Here is a 17380-nt window from a genome sequence, read left to right as displayed (position 1 = left end):
ACAATTAAACTGTTTCAATGCAGAGCAAACTGTTATCCTAAATTATACAATCCTCTCTGCAAAATCCAAAAAAACTAAGAAAATTATGAAAAAAGGTCCTCATCAAAGTGTTCATTGATGTGGCAAAAGCATTTTTTAAAATAAATTAAACTAGCAGTTCAGGGGAGAATTATTTATTATCTCTAGCATTCACCCTCCTACTGGTGCTATTACCAAGTGCAAATACAGGTGGGTATGTAACAGGAAATTGGCTCCCATTTAATGATGGGACAACAGCCATTAACGGTTCAGTGATGTTTTAATGCAGAAAAGGTGCAGGCTTCTGTTTCACCAGTTACAGTGTCACAAACCTGTAATTAATATATTCCGACTGTATATTTCAAAGGTATAACTAAGGCAGAGAAATGTATTTAACTCAGACAAAATCTGGATAGACCGTTTTCATTCTTATCAGTAGTTAATTAAATATAAATTCAGCCTTTAAAAGAACTGCCAGTCCATTTTAACTTGGCCATGTCCTGTTTCTTTTTAAATATTTGAAAGGCAACATCCTTCTTAAAAGACTTTTTTTTTTTTTTTTTAAATAAAAGCCAAATTCTAGTTTCTTAGATGCCTTGACGTGGTGATGACAGCTCCATAAACCAGTGTAATTATAGAACACTGCATTCTGATGTTTGATCCTGAACATACTCTTGCAAAGAAATATTATGGAACAATTTTTAAAAGCTCAGTTTCACCTGCCATATACAAGTGACTAGTGGACATACCTTATGATGCTGTTTCTTCACAATTCACTGAAGATCAAACCTGATAATGTTTCCTGCGGCTGTCATTCAGAGACCACCCCCTTGTTGAACGAACCTTGGGGCTGCACACGCACATATGCCATTATACATGGAAACCCCCCCAGCAGGTCTGGGTTCACAGTCCGTGTTCTTCCCTGGCCACCAGCAAACAGGTCTGTGCTGCAGCACCCAATGATGGATGGAGACGTGCCGATCGTTTGGGTATATAATGCAGTTTGACGTGTCCCAGTAAATACTGTGATCTGGTCTTCAATTTGGGCAAACCTCTGTTTTGATCAAAACAAAATTCATATGAATAATTTACTGCCCTAGACATGTATAAAATCATGGTATTTCCACCCCAGTGTTCAAGAAAACCTGATTTCTTTTAAAACAAGAAATCAAGGAGTTAATTGAACCCATCCTTCGCTCCACAGTGAAAGTTAAAACAGACCTTAATATCAAATAAATGTACTGAGAATGGCCAATCTTTGATTTTGGACAGTTTTCCTCTTGTAATTGAATTGTGTCTTAATGTAATCATGTTACTTTTTGCCTTTCACTGAGATTTTAAGGCCAACAAAAACCCCTTCAGTAGCAGGGTTGCAGTGCTGGATCCATTTCTCTCTCAGAATTAGGTGAGATGCTGTTTTGGCCAACAGAGATGGGGCACTTAGCCTTCCTCCTCCTCCTGCGCCTGCTGAGAGCACTGCCGGGGCCGTGCCAGCGTTGCCTGCAGCTGAGATCAGCATCATTCCTGGAGTCCGTCCTCAAAGGCTGGAGAAAGTCAATTCCACACAAGCCTGCTGCAGAAGCATCTTCTGAAGAGTAAATGCTCAGCGTGCAGCATTGAGGAGGTGGGATAGAGGAGAGCCACTGCAGTGCCAAAATATGACAGACTGACCTGCTAAGTGGATGTGAAAGATGCCTGCCAGGAGATTTAGGTCGTCAGAGACTGCCCTAAAATGAACTTGAAAGCACTTTCTGCAGTATTTTAATACTAAAAGGATTTACAGATTTATTTAAAAAAATCCTTCTGTGTGAAAAGCCCCAGTGCCTTAGCGACTGCATGTCAAGAAACTATCCTCCAGCTCTTAGGTCTCAGCCTCATCACTGAGATAGAAGTTTTGCAGCAATCCAGGGTCAATAACCCCAGCACAAAATGGGCTTGTTTTGCTTTTTCCCATAGGAACAACAAGGGGAGAAAGAAGAAGAATTTGAGGCAGAGAGGAAGAGTACTGGAAAGCAACAATAGATGTCATTTTAAGCAGAATTCAAAGGAATATATGACATAAACACTAAGCAGATTACCTACACTGGTAGAGGCAGTTGAGGTATGTTTGTAGGAACACAGAAAATGGGATATGCCACTGTATGAATCCTTTTTCCTCAAATGTTAAAAATTGTTACTATAAATACAGTCTCTTCATGGCAACAGGAACTGCACATGCTCAGCATTTTTGACAATCCAACAGATATACAGAATCCTGGACGAACTCAGATCTTTTCCTTTATACTTTTCCACTCTGTCTGCCCTTCCTTCCCCCACCACAGATATTTGGTGAGGTACAGTGTGGCACAGAAAATAGCCCAAACTTCCCCCTAGCAGAGACCAGGCTTTCTGAATGAACCCCTCCTTTGGCCCCATCTCACGGTCCCCAACCCCACTGCTACCAGCTCTGACATTGCTACCACAGTTTGCAAACAGAGGGGGTCAGATCCCAGGGGCTACAGCTAGCACAGCCATTTAATATTCAATCCTGAAGGTGGCTGCGGAGCATCCCTCAAGGCTTACAAATATAATTATGCTCCTGCAGAATGCAATGGCCTCTGAATTATTCTGTGGGCTCCCAGGGTAAACGTGTCCACCCCAGGTTGCATGAGCTCTGCCACGCACCATGCTGTGCAATAGCAGTGCTGGGGTGAGCAATGAGGCTCCTCGTTGACAGTACCCTGACACCATTCCTCCAAACCACCACTGAATGAGAAAGGATATGCTAATTTTTTTAGTTAAAAGATAAATTAATCCTTTGCTCCACTGGTTACAGGTATTCCCATTTCTCAGCTAGTTACCCTGTCTTCATCACGAGCTTCACCACATTCAGCTTCCTTGTGTCAGCCAATGGTCAGGTTGTCCTCGTGTCGGTCATGGCCAGTCCAGGCTTGGGACTGAATGTGCCACTTCTCTACAGACACAGTTCACATGAATCCTATTTTTAAAAGGCATCAGGGATTCCAGAGAAATCAGCAAGGTCTCCGCTTCAACACAGATTTCCTGTTTTAATAGAGATTGAACAAAACTTTATTCTCTCTGAGGCCAATAGCAGACGTGACAGTTAAAACATCTACCTTTGTCAAGGAAAGAAAGGTCACCAGTCCAGATCCACACCGGTGGAAGAAGTACCAGACACAAAGACCGACCGCCGTACGATTGTGATAAAAAATGTGGTTTACATGAACAGGTAAAAGAATTACAGTATACTTAGAGAGGAAGGGGTAGGCAAAGAAAAACAAACTGGGAAAATAAGGTTTAAAAGAAGAGAAAAACGTGGCAGCTTCTGCTGTCAGTTCCAAGCTTCCCTGTAAGGCTATCACCTACCTTATGTAAAAAGTATCTATAAAGACTTCCTAAGTTTCCACAAGGATCCCTACAAATCTATTTTTTGTCAAGCTGCAGAAGCAGTTTAAAGCTTCTTTCAGTTTGTTCATTTCCCTGAACTAGATCCAGATTAAAAGCAAACCCTTCAAAGAAAAATAAAAAAACCCAAGGACCTACTAAACCTATTCCCTCCAATAAATGTCCATATCTGTATCAGGTGTTCTCAGCTTCTATAATCCCTGTGCTTCAGTCTGCCATTCAATATTTTTTTTTTAAATGGTGACTTCCTAAGAGATTAAATGAATATGTATCCTTTGGCCTGTATTACTCTCTGCAAAAGTAATAAGTTTCTGATGCTCCCTTGAGGGTGAAAGGAGGTCAAAGCAATCATGTGAACATTTAACTCACACAAAGACTCTTCTCTAATATTTGCTAACTGTATGCACTGACAGCCTGTGCAAGTCACCAGAAGAAAAGCTACCTAATGTTGTAAACCAGGCAGCCTTGTCCCCCTGCACAGGATGCTTTCCAGGGATATGCAGTGCAGCAGATGCCGTACCCAGTAGCATAACACACCTCCCCTGCCCAGGGACCCACCAGGCAGAGATACCACCTTTGCTCTTGCTTAGCACCAAGTACTAGTCTGTCTTGAGATAAAATCTCCTCAGCCCATTCTGCAGAGGCATTATTACCTACTCTGTTGACCAATCTTCTAACAAAACGGCCGTTGTGGAGTTGGTAATGACTTGAAACAGCTTTTTAACTGCAAACAGCATTGCAGAAATTAAACAATTTATGCCCCTTTAAAAAATCCAGATTATTCCATGTTAAATATTCTTATATTTATTATTATTGTATTTGTATGTGATACCTGATTCTTTGAAATTGCTTGGGCAAAATCAATGTCGGAGTAGTCCAGCTCAATGCTTTTTTTTCTGACAAATAAATAATATCTAGATATTTGCCACTTCATTCTCTCAGTGGATCCAGGGGACTGTAAACAAGAAATTATTTTAGAACACTGCACAATTGTTCTTATTTTATCTCATCAGTCCTCATACCAATTAAATTGTCCTTATCCTGAGCAGCAAGCTTTAAAAACTTGGGCTGCTGTGTACTCAAAAATGTAGAGATTTTTTTAATTAGCCATGACATACCCAGCAGTGTCTGTCTGCTGGCATGGAGGAAGCTGCCTAGCAACAATGAAAAAAATCCTCCAATAACCCCCAGTGGATCACAAAGAGTCTGTTAAAAATGGAAATCTCTCTCACAGAAAAGTAGAGATGGATTCAATTAAGGACAGCAATTCTCAACTTGTTATTTATACGCTGTGAACTAAAATAACATTCAAAAAACATAAATACAATGTGAACAGGCCATGTATAATTACTTAAAGTTTTAATTTGCAGTACGTAATTTGACATCACATGTATAAGCCTTTTGTTTTGCTTAATGACAAAAACATTCCAGCTAGGTCAGACCTACACTGGAGTTTATGCATGGTAGAAATCCCAGTGAATAGGGCTGGCACAGGCTCAAGGAGTCATTTAGTCCAACCCTAATCACTGAGTCAGGATAAATTTTACATAAACCATTTCTAATCAATAACACTTTACCTGTTTCCTCAAACCTCCAAACCCCAGCAGCAGACAGTGTCCTTTGCCACTTTGCTCACTTGCTTGGCTCTCCCAGAAATTCAACAATATTGGGAAATCTCTGACCCAAGCCTCCGCTGCTCCAATCCTGCTTGCTGTGATGGAGCAGACATAAAGAACAATACACATTTTTTTAGCAAGGTCTGACGTACTTGAAAATGGCTATCATGTGTCAGTCTTCTCTTGAGTAAATATAATAACTCCAGCCTTTCTTGGGTTTTCCTTATATAGTTCATACATCTTTCCTGAGTTGTTTCCTATTTATTTGGAATTATTCCTCCAACTCCCTTCCCTTTTTCCTTCCCTTTTTCCTTCCCTTTTTCCTTCCTCCTTTCCTTTCCTTTCCTTTCCTTTCCTTTCCTTTCCTTTCCTTTCCTTTCCTTTCCTTTCCTTTCCTTTCCTTTCCTTTCCTTTCCTTTCCTTTCCTTTCCTTTCCTTTCCTTTCCTTTCCTTTCCTTTCCTTTCCTTTCCTTTCCTCTCCTTTCCTCTCCTTTCCTCTCCTTTCCTCTCCTTTCCTTTCCTCTCCTCCCCTCTCCTCCCCTCTCCTCCCCTCTCCTCCCCTCTCCTCCCCTCTCCTCCCCTCTCCTCCCCTCTCCTTTACTTCCTCTTCCCCTTCCCCTTCCCCTTCCCCTTCCCCTTCCCCTTCCCCTTCCCCTTCCCCTTCCCTTTCCCTTTTCCTTTCCCTTTCCCTTTTTCCTTCTCTGCGTTCACCTCCTTTTTGTTGCTGATGCTATTCCTGTCACTGATCAATCGCCATTGCTGGCCTTTCTACAGAAAATTGCATCAGAAGAAAAACAGGAGCTGGCAAGGCTCAGAGGTAGGGCTGGAGGCACCAAGCCCCTGGGTGAGCTCCCACCTCCAGCCCTGCAGCCCCACCTGGACAGGCAATGAAATGTGCCAAAAGCAACAGCATCATGGCCAGCTTTACATCTGCTGTGGCCAGTTTATCCTCTGGATAACAGGCACCACTTATTTGCAGGTAGACCCCTGGGGTTCAGATGGGACAAACCTCTCCTACCTCAGTCCAACACAAAGCACCGGGAGAACATGAGAGCTCACGGCCACCTGCAGCAGTGACGGCTGCAGGCAGGAGCACCCATAAGCCCCACAACATGGGCAATGTTTATCATAAGGGAAAAGGCACTCTTTCAAATTAATTTTGTTTTCCCCAAAGGACTAACTCATTAAAGAATTGCAGTCGAATGCACTCAGGGATTGCAACCTGGCAAAACAAAGTCCCTAGTCCCTTCTCAGGAACAATTAATCACTTTTTTTCATGAAACAACAAAGGGACTCAGAGTCATCCAGTGGATTATCATAAATGTTCATCCTAACTTGGCAGAGCTACAAGCAATGAGGAAAAGAGTCCAAGAAAATAAAAAATAATAGATAACCTCAGTACCTGGGGTTAAAAATATTCTCTGCACTACACAAGCTGTGAAACCCAGTCTTTTGAAATACACACTTCCATATTCAGAATGAAATGCCAAAGGAGCAACTTTAATGCTGTTGACCAGATGCTTGCATTTTGTTGATATTTTTAACAATTACCTGACAGCAGTTAATTCAGTGCTTTGAGGAGCGGTATCACTATGTAAAGTGTTACTATTGGTATAATGATGAATGGACTTCCCTGTTGAGTTTGATAAATCAGGGTTCTTCTATTAATAGCTCCCACACAGCATGCACATAGCTAGTCTGGAACTGCAAAGTCTGCATTATCACATAAGTTAACTTCCTTATATATATCCTAATTTATCAGGTGTTATTCCAAAACATGCAGAATACATGAATATATATATATATATATTTCTGGTCACATTAAAAAGTCAGTTTTCATTTAAAAAAAAAAAAAAAAACTAGATTTTTTTTTTCATCTGTTTTCCTTTTTTATTATTAATGTGGCTGATCTCTTACCTTATTAGTTTTTATTCCTCTGTTCTTGCTAGGAGTGCAGTTTTGATTGTGGCACACTCTAGAAGCAATGAGAAAATGTGATCATTCTCAAAGGTCTTAGTCAAATGCTCTGCAACTCACACTAATTGATCAAAGCCAAACCTTTAAATTTGACCACAAAATGCAAAACTTTCCTACCTGTCCCTCTCATTTCTCCTCTTCAGGTGTCTTGGTGTGTTAACTTTCAGTCTTTTCCTGCTAGTTTCTTTGTATTAACTAAAGTAGGTATTTTGGTTTTTTAAGACAGCTTAAGCAATGGGTTGCAGATACAGTTCTTGTGTCTGCGTATTTATTATGGCAAGGAGAAGCTGTATACTCAAGGGCATTCCTTTTGTTGCTGGCAACATAATAACATTTGCTTAATTGTGTTTTATTAATGTTAATATACCCGGGGGCTCAGACTCTGCCTGCACATTTTTGTAAATTGAATTAAAGGAAAAATGAATCAGAGTTAAAAGACAGCTGATTAATTTTATTCACTTGCTTAAGGGGGTTCAAGCCAAATGGTCTCCACATCTATTTTTCTTTAGAGAACAGACTTTGTAGCCACGGGGCTAAGAGAAACTTGTCAGTAAGCCATTCTCATTGCCATGTGTCAAGGAGAGCTATTTAAAGCATTAAAAGGAGTGGACATTAGGGAGAGGTGCTCACCCCCTGTTTTGTACAAATGGCAAGGTTATACAGATGCTGTCTCTCTTGCCTGCTCCTGAGATCAGAGGGTTTTCATAAAGCATTTTTTAATGAAGCCTTCAGAACACCCCCCGGAGCCTGCTGCTCTAGACAGGCAAGGACACGGGCACAGCACAAACCCATGAAAAAGGAACATTTCAATTCACAGAAAATCGACCTTGTTAGCAGGTCTGCCTCAACATCTACTGTAATTTAAAAGCCATTATTGTACCGTTTAGTAGTCTTTCAGCTGGTCATGGTAGAAATAAGTTCTTGAGACAGATTTCTCATGTGTAAATAAATGCAATTAGTTTGAGAAGCCTCTGCTGAATGTATGTTTATACAAAGCCTGAGCTGAAATACCAGTATGAATGCAGGGCTGCTCAGTAGGAAACCCACTTTATTGACCAGTTATTCAGAAGAGTCTGGTCTGAAGAGACTCTGTATACAAATGTGTCAGGCATTTTTGGCAACTCTCCTTTGATTGATTTCTTCACCTCTTATTCAAAATTGGAAAGTCGGGAAAAATAGCAAGGCAAAAATCTCAAAGAAAGATATTTAAAACATATGCAAAAGTAGAAGGCTTGAGCTCCTCCATGTAAGCAGAAGGCACAGCAGAGGTCCTCATCATGGCTGGAATGTCATGTCAAGATCAACATGTGAACATTTTTCCATCTGTTTTGTCAGCAAAGGAGTTGGGAAGGAAAATGCCTAATTTGTAAGGGAAGGCTCCATCACCATGAGATGGGCTGGAGAAGGCTCGCAGTCAGCATAGACCATCTCCACCCACATGGTCATGGCCAGTGCCCTCTGTAAAGTGCCACTCGCGTTACTTCACACTTCGCCTCTTGGTTAATGCTGGCACCTCCCCCACCCCTCTTCCCACAACTAAAGACATATGGATAATGAAAATGACCCAGGAGGAGGAAATGCAGAGAGTAAAGGAAATTATTAGTAGGCTCTCCAAAAATAACCTTGAGCCTTTTTGCAGGGTTTTTCACATCCTGCGTTCCAGACAAACAAGACTTACATCCCACCAGGTCTTGCATGTTGCGTGCACTGGGCAAATACTGCCTACACCCGAGCCTGAGAGATACCTTCATGTGCCACAGGCATAACAAGAAAAGCTGTCCACCAAGTCAATGGACATGTTAAAAGATGGGAAATTTGTGACACAGCTCTACAGCTAGGGGTGGTGAGATCCTCCCTTTTAGTTTCCTTTGTGCATGTCTCACCAACACAACATCCTCCTGGAGTTTTTCACAGCACTCGGAGATTCATGGTGTCTACCAAGCCCCCAAATAAGGTCTCTGGCCACTGGTAGGTTATGGGCTTGCACACTATCCTGGGCATCCACATCATATCATGGGCATCTCACACATCCAGAAGTATATGATGTTAGACAAACTGCAGCCCAAGGCACTTCATTTTGGGCTTCCCTCCAAGCTTTGCCTCTTCTCTTTCACAGTTGTATCTCTATCGCAAAGACAATGCTCAGTTTTATGCTGCTCAATCAGAGTGATCTCCAGCAGCACAAGCAGGGGTCAGGGTCACTTGACAAAACTGTTTTATTCGCAGTGGTACTCTGACATTTAATCAGAGTTTTGTTTTCCCCTCATTGCGAAGAAAACAAATTAAAATGGAGGAATAACAGGCTCTGAATGAAAGAAAAATGCAACTATCACCCATGTTCCTCTCCTTGCAGGATGAAAACCCCCCAAGCACATCACTGCTGGATGGAGAGCAGACCTTCTCCACCTGCCCCTTGGCCTGCTGCAGGCAGCAGCACGGAGACCTCACAGGGGCCAGCTTGACGTGCAGGGCTCTGAAACCCACAGAAATGTGTGGGATTTGGGGGTGGCTCATGCATCCACGTGCTTCTCCCAGGAGGCACGGATGCTTTTCAATGTTATTCCATGCTCCAGGCTGAGGGAGGCAGGAATGGAAGCGGGGGAAGGAGTACTCTGCAGAGGTCACCTCCTATTCATAATTTACTTTATGCTCATTGTCACTAATGCAGTTGTTTTCCTCCATAATATAAAATGCAGAATAAAGACTTATAAGGATAAAAATCCCATTTTCCAAACTACAGCAGAGGCAGTCACTTTTCAGCGAGCACTGCAAAGGAGACAGCTCTGGGCCAGCCGGGCTACCCTCCAGGGCTCCTGGCTGGTGGGCCACGTGGATCCAGGCTGCCTTTGGACACTGCTCCTTTGACCTCGGGGAGGGATGCTCTTCCTCGCACTCCAGCTGAGCTGGGCCCGTGGTGCCCAAAGCCCCACAGGAGCCCACCAGTGGCCTGAGAGAACTTCTCAGGCCCCGCTGGAGAGCCCTGAGGGGAGGCCTCACTTCTGTAGTTGCCTTGTCAGAAAGAGAGAAATAGCTGTCATTTAAAAATAGTGAAAGAGTTTCTACTAGGCCAGGCACACATCTCTCATTTGCTTGTTTAAATTGCCTCCAGCTGAAGAGGCAGTCCCCTGACAGCTCTTGAGAGATAGGAACTTCGTGCTAGGAAGGCCATGTGAGCTGTGACAGTATTCAAAACGATGTTTTAAAACTAACAGAGATATACTGTCTCATAGGAACAGCCTGAGGCACTCCCACTGCAAAGTAAAAAATGTGTCATGACGGGGCTGCCGTGCACACTTACAATACTAATGCTCCTCAAAGACAGTGCAAAGCATACGCATGCTCACGAGGAATCTGACTCGTCTGCCAAGCACTGCCATAGTCTCCATCAGATCGCACCAGAGCAGCCTTCAGAAGGGACTACCCCATACATCAGAGATGTATGTCAGCAAAGGCTGACAAAATCGAAACAACCAGCGAAACAACTGCCTCCCTAAATTTACATTAACTGAACTGCAATCTTGACAGTGAGTTTTCCAGTCTCACAAGACCACATTCTTTGCAGTTGAGTGCTATGGAGCTCTGATCCAGAGATACCTTTCTCAGCCAGTACCTTCAGTACAACACATTGTTGCGCCATTAGAAGGACACGAGAAATAGTACAAGATCCAGCTTTAGATGTGTGTGCCTGTGTGACCCCCTAGCAGCATCTCCAATAAAAGTTAAAGAATACTTCCTTGAGGCCCACAAGAACTACAAACAGACTACTAGTTTCCTTCAGCTGATGTAGCAAGGTGTACATGTGATCTGGGAGATTATTTGTACTGTAACCGTCATGTGCTCATCACATTAATAATTCATCATAACATGTGATCTCATAAATTCCTTGGGAAAAACAGTCAGTCTGCTATAGAAGGCACCTCATCTGCTTTGATATTCCGAGGCAATAATATTCTGAAAATATATTTTACCATTATTTTTAAGAATAGGTGTCAAAACTAGATTTTACTTTTATCAACAAACTCTAGTAAAAGTAGTATGACCCTCACTAAGTAACTACATACATACATATTTTAACAGGTCAGTTATGCCAGTTACTAAATCGAAATACTACTATAATTAATGACAAAACATGTTTAGATTTTCAAAATTTTGCAGACTCAAGAGAACTTCTTAATGTTGTTATGAATAAGCCATTGATTTTATTGACTACAGCATATTCTGATGGCTTTCATCCAGAAACTGGTAAGCAGGAATTTCATAGGTCAGGAACAGTTCTCACTGCTTTGTTAAATGTGGGAGTCTAGTTCATGCTTGTTACTGGAAAATATGTCTTCTACACATTATTAGCGCCCACACTGACCTGTGCTGGCTGTTGGAGGAGAACCCTTCTCACTCTGAAACAACCTTGACTTTGTACAAGAGTGGTGGCTGACATGAAACAATATTAGTTCTTCTACTTATGCTTCACCACTCTCTTGGAATCAAAATCCTATGTTGTCCTCTTCCCTGAAAAATCACTCTTAGAAGGAGATTAATGTTATGGTAAAGAATTAATTCACCTACTTCAGACTTGTCAGTCTCAAGACTCACAAAGCATTTTCTAGGGTTGGAAACACACGTATTCAGCTCCAGGATTTACTCCTTGTTTTCCCCAAGACCTACACAGCTTTAGGAAAGACCCTCATCTTAGAGTGATCACGGCTTCAGGACATCCCGGGTTTCTGTCCAGGCTCAACCCTTTCCCACTCCACCAAGAATTTCCTGTGATGTAACAACTCAGTGCACCATCAGAGTTAGAGAGTTTACATTCTTCTTTGCAGTGTTATTGGCAGCCTTCACCTACCTTCAAATACTAGTCTTTCTTTGGCATGCCAAGATGGAGCCTTTGTCTGGCCAGAAAATAAAAATTTCTAATCATTGTTCCAATACTTCATCCATTGTGAGGAAACAGTCTCAGCCCTCTGGCACTGTGGGGTTCTAAATCGTTTGTGTGCCTGTTTTGGCCCTGTTACATTCCATCCAGCCATAAACATTGGCAATCACAGTTCAAACAAAGACATACAGACGAACGATGAAAATGGTTCATTACCAGTAGGAGAAAGAGCCTGGGCAGGCTGCTGGCCGAGGAGCACAAAGCAGGGAGCACAGACAGGGAGGAGAGACAACCCCTGCTGCTGCTGCTGCTGCTGCTGCTGCTGCTGCTGCTGCTGCTGCTGCTGCTGCTGCTGCTGCTGCTGCTGCTGCTGCTGCTGCTGCTGGGGTGTGCAGGTGAACCTGTGCATCATCTGCAGACACAAAGAAAGGTTGTCACCTAAATTCCGCAGCTCAGGCAGGGTATAGCTGGAAACAGAGTCTGGACCTTTCAGCAATGCCTTATCCAAGCTACCAGTCTGTTTTGCATCCCATACCTGTCAAGTGCTTAATGCTCTCTGCACTTTCTGACCCGCCATATGCTTTGGCACTCAAAAAGAGAACAGTGTATCAACAGTGTGAAGACAAAACTGCATTATATATCTGCCAGTCATAAAGGTCAACCTTGTGAAATGTTGAGTATCTGTAATTTACCCTGTATTTAGCTGGATCCATGGAAATACAACATGTCCCTTTAAGGATGTAATAAACCATGAGATGAGTACTTAAATGGACAAATCCAATGTGTTAGTTGGTACCCCAGCTGCTGGTGTTCCACTTAGCTAATGTTTTGAGTATGTTCTGTCCTACCTCTCTAATGCTAATCTGCTGCAGAATTTGGGTCTTTAATGAAATCAGATTGCTTTTTCCAGACATTGTCTGAAAAACTCTGTTTCCATTGTAAGAACAGGAACCACAGTAAGAAAGTATTTTCATCAGAACTTTTTTACATGTAGGATTTTCTCCGTGAGCTCTGCTCAGGCAAAATAATTCTGTGCTCCCTGTAGTAACTGTAGTGTAAAAAATAGGGTTTATCTAATAGATTTGTAAAGGTAGGTATAAAAGCACAGCTGGAGATATCTAACACCACAGCTCTGCGACATGAGGCCATCCACCCCAGCAGGGCACTGAGTGATGCCAAGAGTCATCATCCTTAACTATTTCATTAATGATCATGAAGGGAGTGAGGTGCCATTTGGATATCAAAAACAGACGATATTTGCAAGAGAGAACCACAAGGTATTATCAGATGCTTGGAGCTGAAAATGCTCAAAGGAGACTCAAACGTGGAGGGCATCAGGATCAGAGGAAGGGTAATGTTTTCCACCACACCTCCAGCTCTGTCCCACAGCAGTTGTCAGTAGAGGCTTGGCCTGTTCTGACAGCACGTAGTTATCCAAAATAGGTTTCTCAAAATTACTACAGCAGAGAACAGCAAAAACCCACTCTGGGAAGAGGTTTGAGTCTCATAAGAACAATCACTGCTACACACATGCATGGCAACATGAAAGTGTAGATGGGGATGACAGATCATCATCCACGTAAACAAGGTCATAGGCAGGCAGCCCATCACACTGAGGGTTTCATCTAGCCCAGCTGGTGAAATAGGAACACACAGTGGACAGACCAGTGTATTCATGCTCTGATAGGCTGAACTGCAAGCTGCTGGCAATTCAGAAGGCACTTCTGTTGCTTTTCACAGCCTAAGTCACCTCTGTATTTACCACTGCGTGCTACGTGTGTCACTATTCCTACTTCAGCCAGGGTTAAAACCAGAACCATGAAAGAGAAAGAGGTCATTTCCCACTACACACTAAATTTCTGCAGTTAAAAGCTTATGAAACAATTCATAGGTCACTGGTTCCAAGAACAGCTGCAGATCTGACATGCACAAACCCTTCCTGATTGCAGCCCTCTGATTCCTGTCAACTCCTGCCCATCGTTAAGGAACAAAAAGCCTCCAGACTACAGTTTTCACAAGTCTTTATTGATTTAATAGGATAAATAAATGGTTTTGGTAGGTGCCTTAGGAAGCAGAACTGAATGACAGAGTGATGCTTATGTATGTTAATGAAAAAGCCACCCAAAGGAGAAGTGAAGTAAGCCATTGAATGCATTGCCACTCACTCCTTCCCATCATCTTTCAGTTCTGATCTTCTGATCAAGTGTGGCACAGAAGAGAGAATCCCTCATGTTCATAATATCAATCCGATTGTTCAGTCCCTGAATCAAATTGATTCTGTTGTACAGAAGAGAAGGGGACCCTCACCGGGCAGGTTTCCGACTGGGATACAGAATGGAGCTCAGCTCCCACCTGGTTTGTCTCGGTGTCACAGGGTAAGGGGAGAGGTGGCACATCACCTCTCCATGCAGACTCTCCCGCTCTGAGACAGTGACCCTGGCAGACAGGCAAGATGCTCTGTTCCTTCCAAAGATACTTTTCACATTTTCTCCCAGCTGAACAATGCACCATATGAAATGGCCGTAGAGAATGAACTAATTAGTAACTACAGAGTCTGCTGCTGCTCAAAAATAACACATACCCAGGCAGATGTGTACTCTGCTGCTTGGCTTCCTGGAAGGTAACTTTCTTCTGCTTGAACTGTGTGTTCAGACAGGTGTAATTCGGATCAGATTCTCAATTTTAGGTAAGATATTCATCAGGATCCTTCTATAGTTTCTTTTCTTACACTTAAGTGAGGAACTGTGATTTGATCTTTTTCCATGTCATGTTTATTAAAAATATTTTCCTTTCAACCTCTCTACCCCATGATCACATACATATATTTGCAAAAGAACATGACATCTTTATTCTTTGCTATGGGAGCACACTACCAAACAGCAAAAGGAAGCTTTTCCTTGCATTTCCTCTTTCACATTAAAAACCTTCAAAAATCATCCAGAAATCATAACTTTCCTTTTCTCCTTTGTGTTCAAAAGTGTCAGAACAACAGCTATACCTGTGGGGCAGCGGAACTCTGCGATGGCAAACAGGCAGAAAACAGTATTTTGGACCCTTTAAATTGAAAGCCCCAATCCCCATCGGTACTGAAGGTTAAACTGCTTTGAGAATCACTTGGCATCTACTGTAGCTTAAAATACTCCATATAGGAAGATGTTAATTAACTTCTCAAAATATACTACCTTGCAGGCTCTGCTTTGTCATTGTCAGCTAAGGACGGCTCCCTGCCCGGCCCTGGGGACTGCAGGCAAGGGGGGAAGGGAGGAAGCTGCCTGCGAGCAAACAGCAGTGCCAGAGCCAAGGTGAGGAGCCAGGCGGCTGCAGTTCCAGCGCACATAGAATGGTTTGGGTTGGAAGGGACCTTCAAAGGGCATCTAGTCCCACCCCCTGCAATGAGCAGGAACACATTCAACCAGATCAGGTTGCTCAGAGCCCTGTCCAGCCTGGACTTGAATGTCACCAGGAATGGGGCATCTACCACCTCTCTGGGCAAACTGTGCCAGTGTTTTACCACCCTCACAGTAGAAAGGTTTCACCCTTACTTCTTCATGTCTAGCCTGAATCTCCCCTCTTTTAGTTTATACCCATCACCCTTTGTCCTATCACAACTGGCCCTGATAAAAAGTCTGTTGCCATCTTTCTTATAAGCCCTCTTTAAGTACTGAAAGGCTGCAATAAGGTCTCCCCAGAGCCTTCTCTTCTTCAGGCTGAACAGCCCCAACCCTCTCAGCCTGTCCTCACAGGAGAGCTGTTTCATCCCTCTGATCATCTTGGTGGCCTCCTCTGGCCCCTCTCCAACAGGTCCATGTCTTTCCTGTGCTGAGGGCTGCAGAAATGGATTCAGGACTCCAGGTGGGGTCCTACCAGAGCACAGTAGAAGGGCAGAATCACCTCCCTCAACATGTTGGCCAGACTGCTGCTGACGCAGCCCAGGATACAGCTGGTCTGTTGCTTCATCTCAACCTGTTGCTCAAATCCACTATGTGATACTGGGAGACACCAGGGCAGAGATCAAACCAGTGGATGTTTCTCAAGCCACTGGTCATGTGATGGAGGAAAAGCAGCAGGCAGTGGGAGGTAGGAGAAAGATGGGAAAGAGGAGAGAGGCACTGGTGGCTTAATTTCCCCCTTCTCCAAATACGTTCTGCAGGCAGCAGAAGTGCAACAAGAGAAAATACCTTAGACACCTCAGTGCTGGGTGAAGTTAAATTGTCAAGAAAAAGAGAAATTAGGAAGGAAGATGGACCTGGGGAGCAGAAGAGAAGAGAGAGATGTTTGGTGTGAAGACAGAGGGGTCTGTGGTGATGAACACTGCCTGTCCCACAGCTGCCTGGCCTCCCACTACTGTTACAACCAAGGATGCACATATGCGTGGTGCCAGACCAGAGACTGCAAGAGATAGACTTTGTTGGTTTATTTAGTGTTGAGCATGGGGGAGGAGCTGGTCCTTTTTTTAGTGATATGTATTCATCCAGCACAGAAAAACAAATAACTTGTCAGACCTCTGGGTCAGCAAGTGAGTAGTTGCACTTCACTGTTAGCTCTGCCTTTTGCATTCCTGCCTACAGCTGTTAATATTATGATGCTTTTACGTTATTCATACATTGGTAGGTACAGACGTTGAACTTGAAAATAAAGAAGCTAGGAAAGAAAAAGTATTTTTCAAGTTGGCTTCAAAAATGTTTTTGTTTAAAATTTTTGTACAGAAGCTTTCTCATCACTGGGGAGAAAAAAACAATCACATTTTAGAAAACACTAAGTTCCAGTTCAGAGACCCATACACAGATACTTAGATAATATGCAACATAACATTTTAGAATCCAGCCAGTATCTACTCCAGGTAAGAACTGCTGAATACAAAAGTCATGTGTGACAGGATACAATCACTACCTATAGGCAGCCATTGATATTTTTAGTAGTAACTAATGAAAGTCTACCCTTGATGCTACCACACAGAACAGTCTCCTTATCTAGCCTCAGAGGCATAAGGACCGCAGCTGTCAGGATGCTGCCAAGGCAATTTGCTTGACACAGAGTGAATGTTACACGCCTGCGTGCACAAACACACATGCACCCAAAGAGCTTGCTGGGAACCCAGGCTTAGCTGCAATTAGGAACAGGAGCAGATTTGCTTAAAATATCTTTTATCTTGATGAAAGGATTTAACAGTTTCAACATATCTTCACTGCTTTTTTTATCATGCCCTCACACAGATCCTGCTACTGGTCCATCTAGTCCATTAGCCTTTGTCCAGCAAGGTCAACACCAGAGATGATCTCCCAAGTGGGCAGCTAGGGGACACCCTGCCCAAAGGGACACTTCCAGTGCTGCAGCAGCTGGTACGAGGACAAAAGCCACAAGAGCTTGGAATGAACGACATGCAGGCACATTCACATACATGTGTGTCAAAACAGGGCAGCGTTTGCTGTGATTTCATAACAGCTATTCAAGAAAATAATCCAGGCTTCATTTAGGAAGAAAACAAGAGAGC

At 43.0% G+C, this 17380-nt stretch overlaps 1 long non-coding RNA gene across 1 annotated transcript; it reads right to left on the bottom strand.

Moving 5' to 3' along the window:
- Positions 1-356: 356 nt before the first annotated feature.
- Positions 357-7209, bottom strand: LOC139827343 (uncharacterized). Its single transcript, XR_011737861.1, has 5 exons — positions 7134-7209; positions 6957-7014; positions 5001-5134; positions 2859-3060; positions 357-1072 (listed from the first exon to the last, which is right to left on the bottom strand). It is a non-coding gene; the product is annotated as an uncharacterized lncRNA (long non-coding RNA).
- Between the last annotated feature and the right edge of the window lie 10171 nt (positions 7210-17380).

Source organism: Patagioenas fasciata, chromosome 2 (assembly GCF_037038585.1).
Source record: "Patagioenas fasciata isolate bPatFas1 chromosome 2, bPatFas1.hap1, whole genome shotgun sequence".
Taxonomy (NCBI): domain Eukaryota; kingdom Metazoa; phylum Chordata; class Aves; order Columbiformes; family Columbidae; genus Patagioenas; species Patagioenas fasciata.
This window is presented reverse-complemented; position numbering and strand designations above follow the sequence as displayed.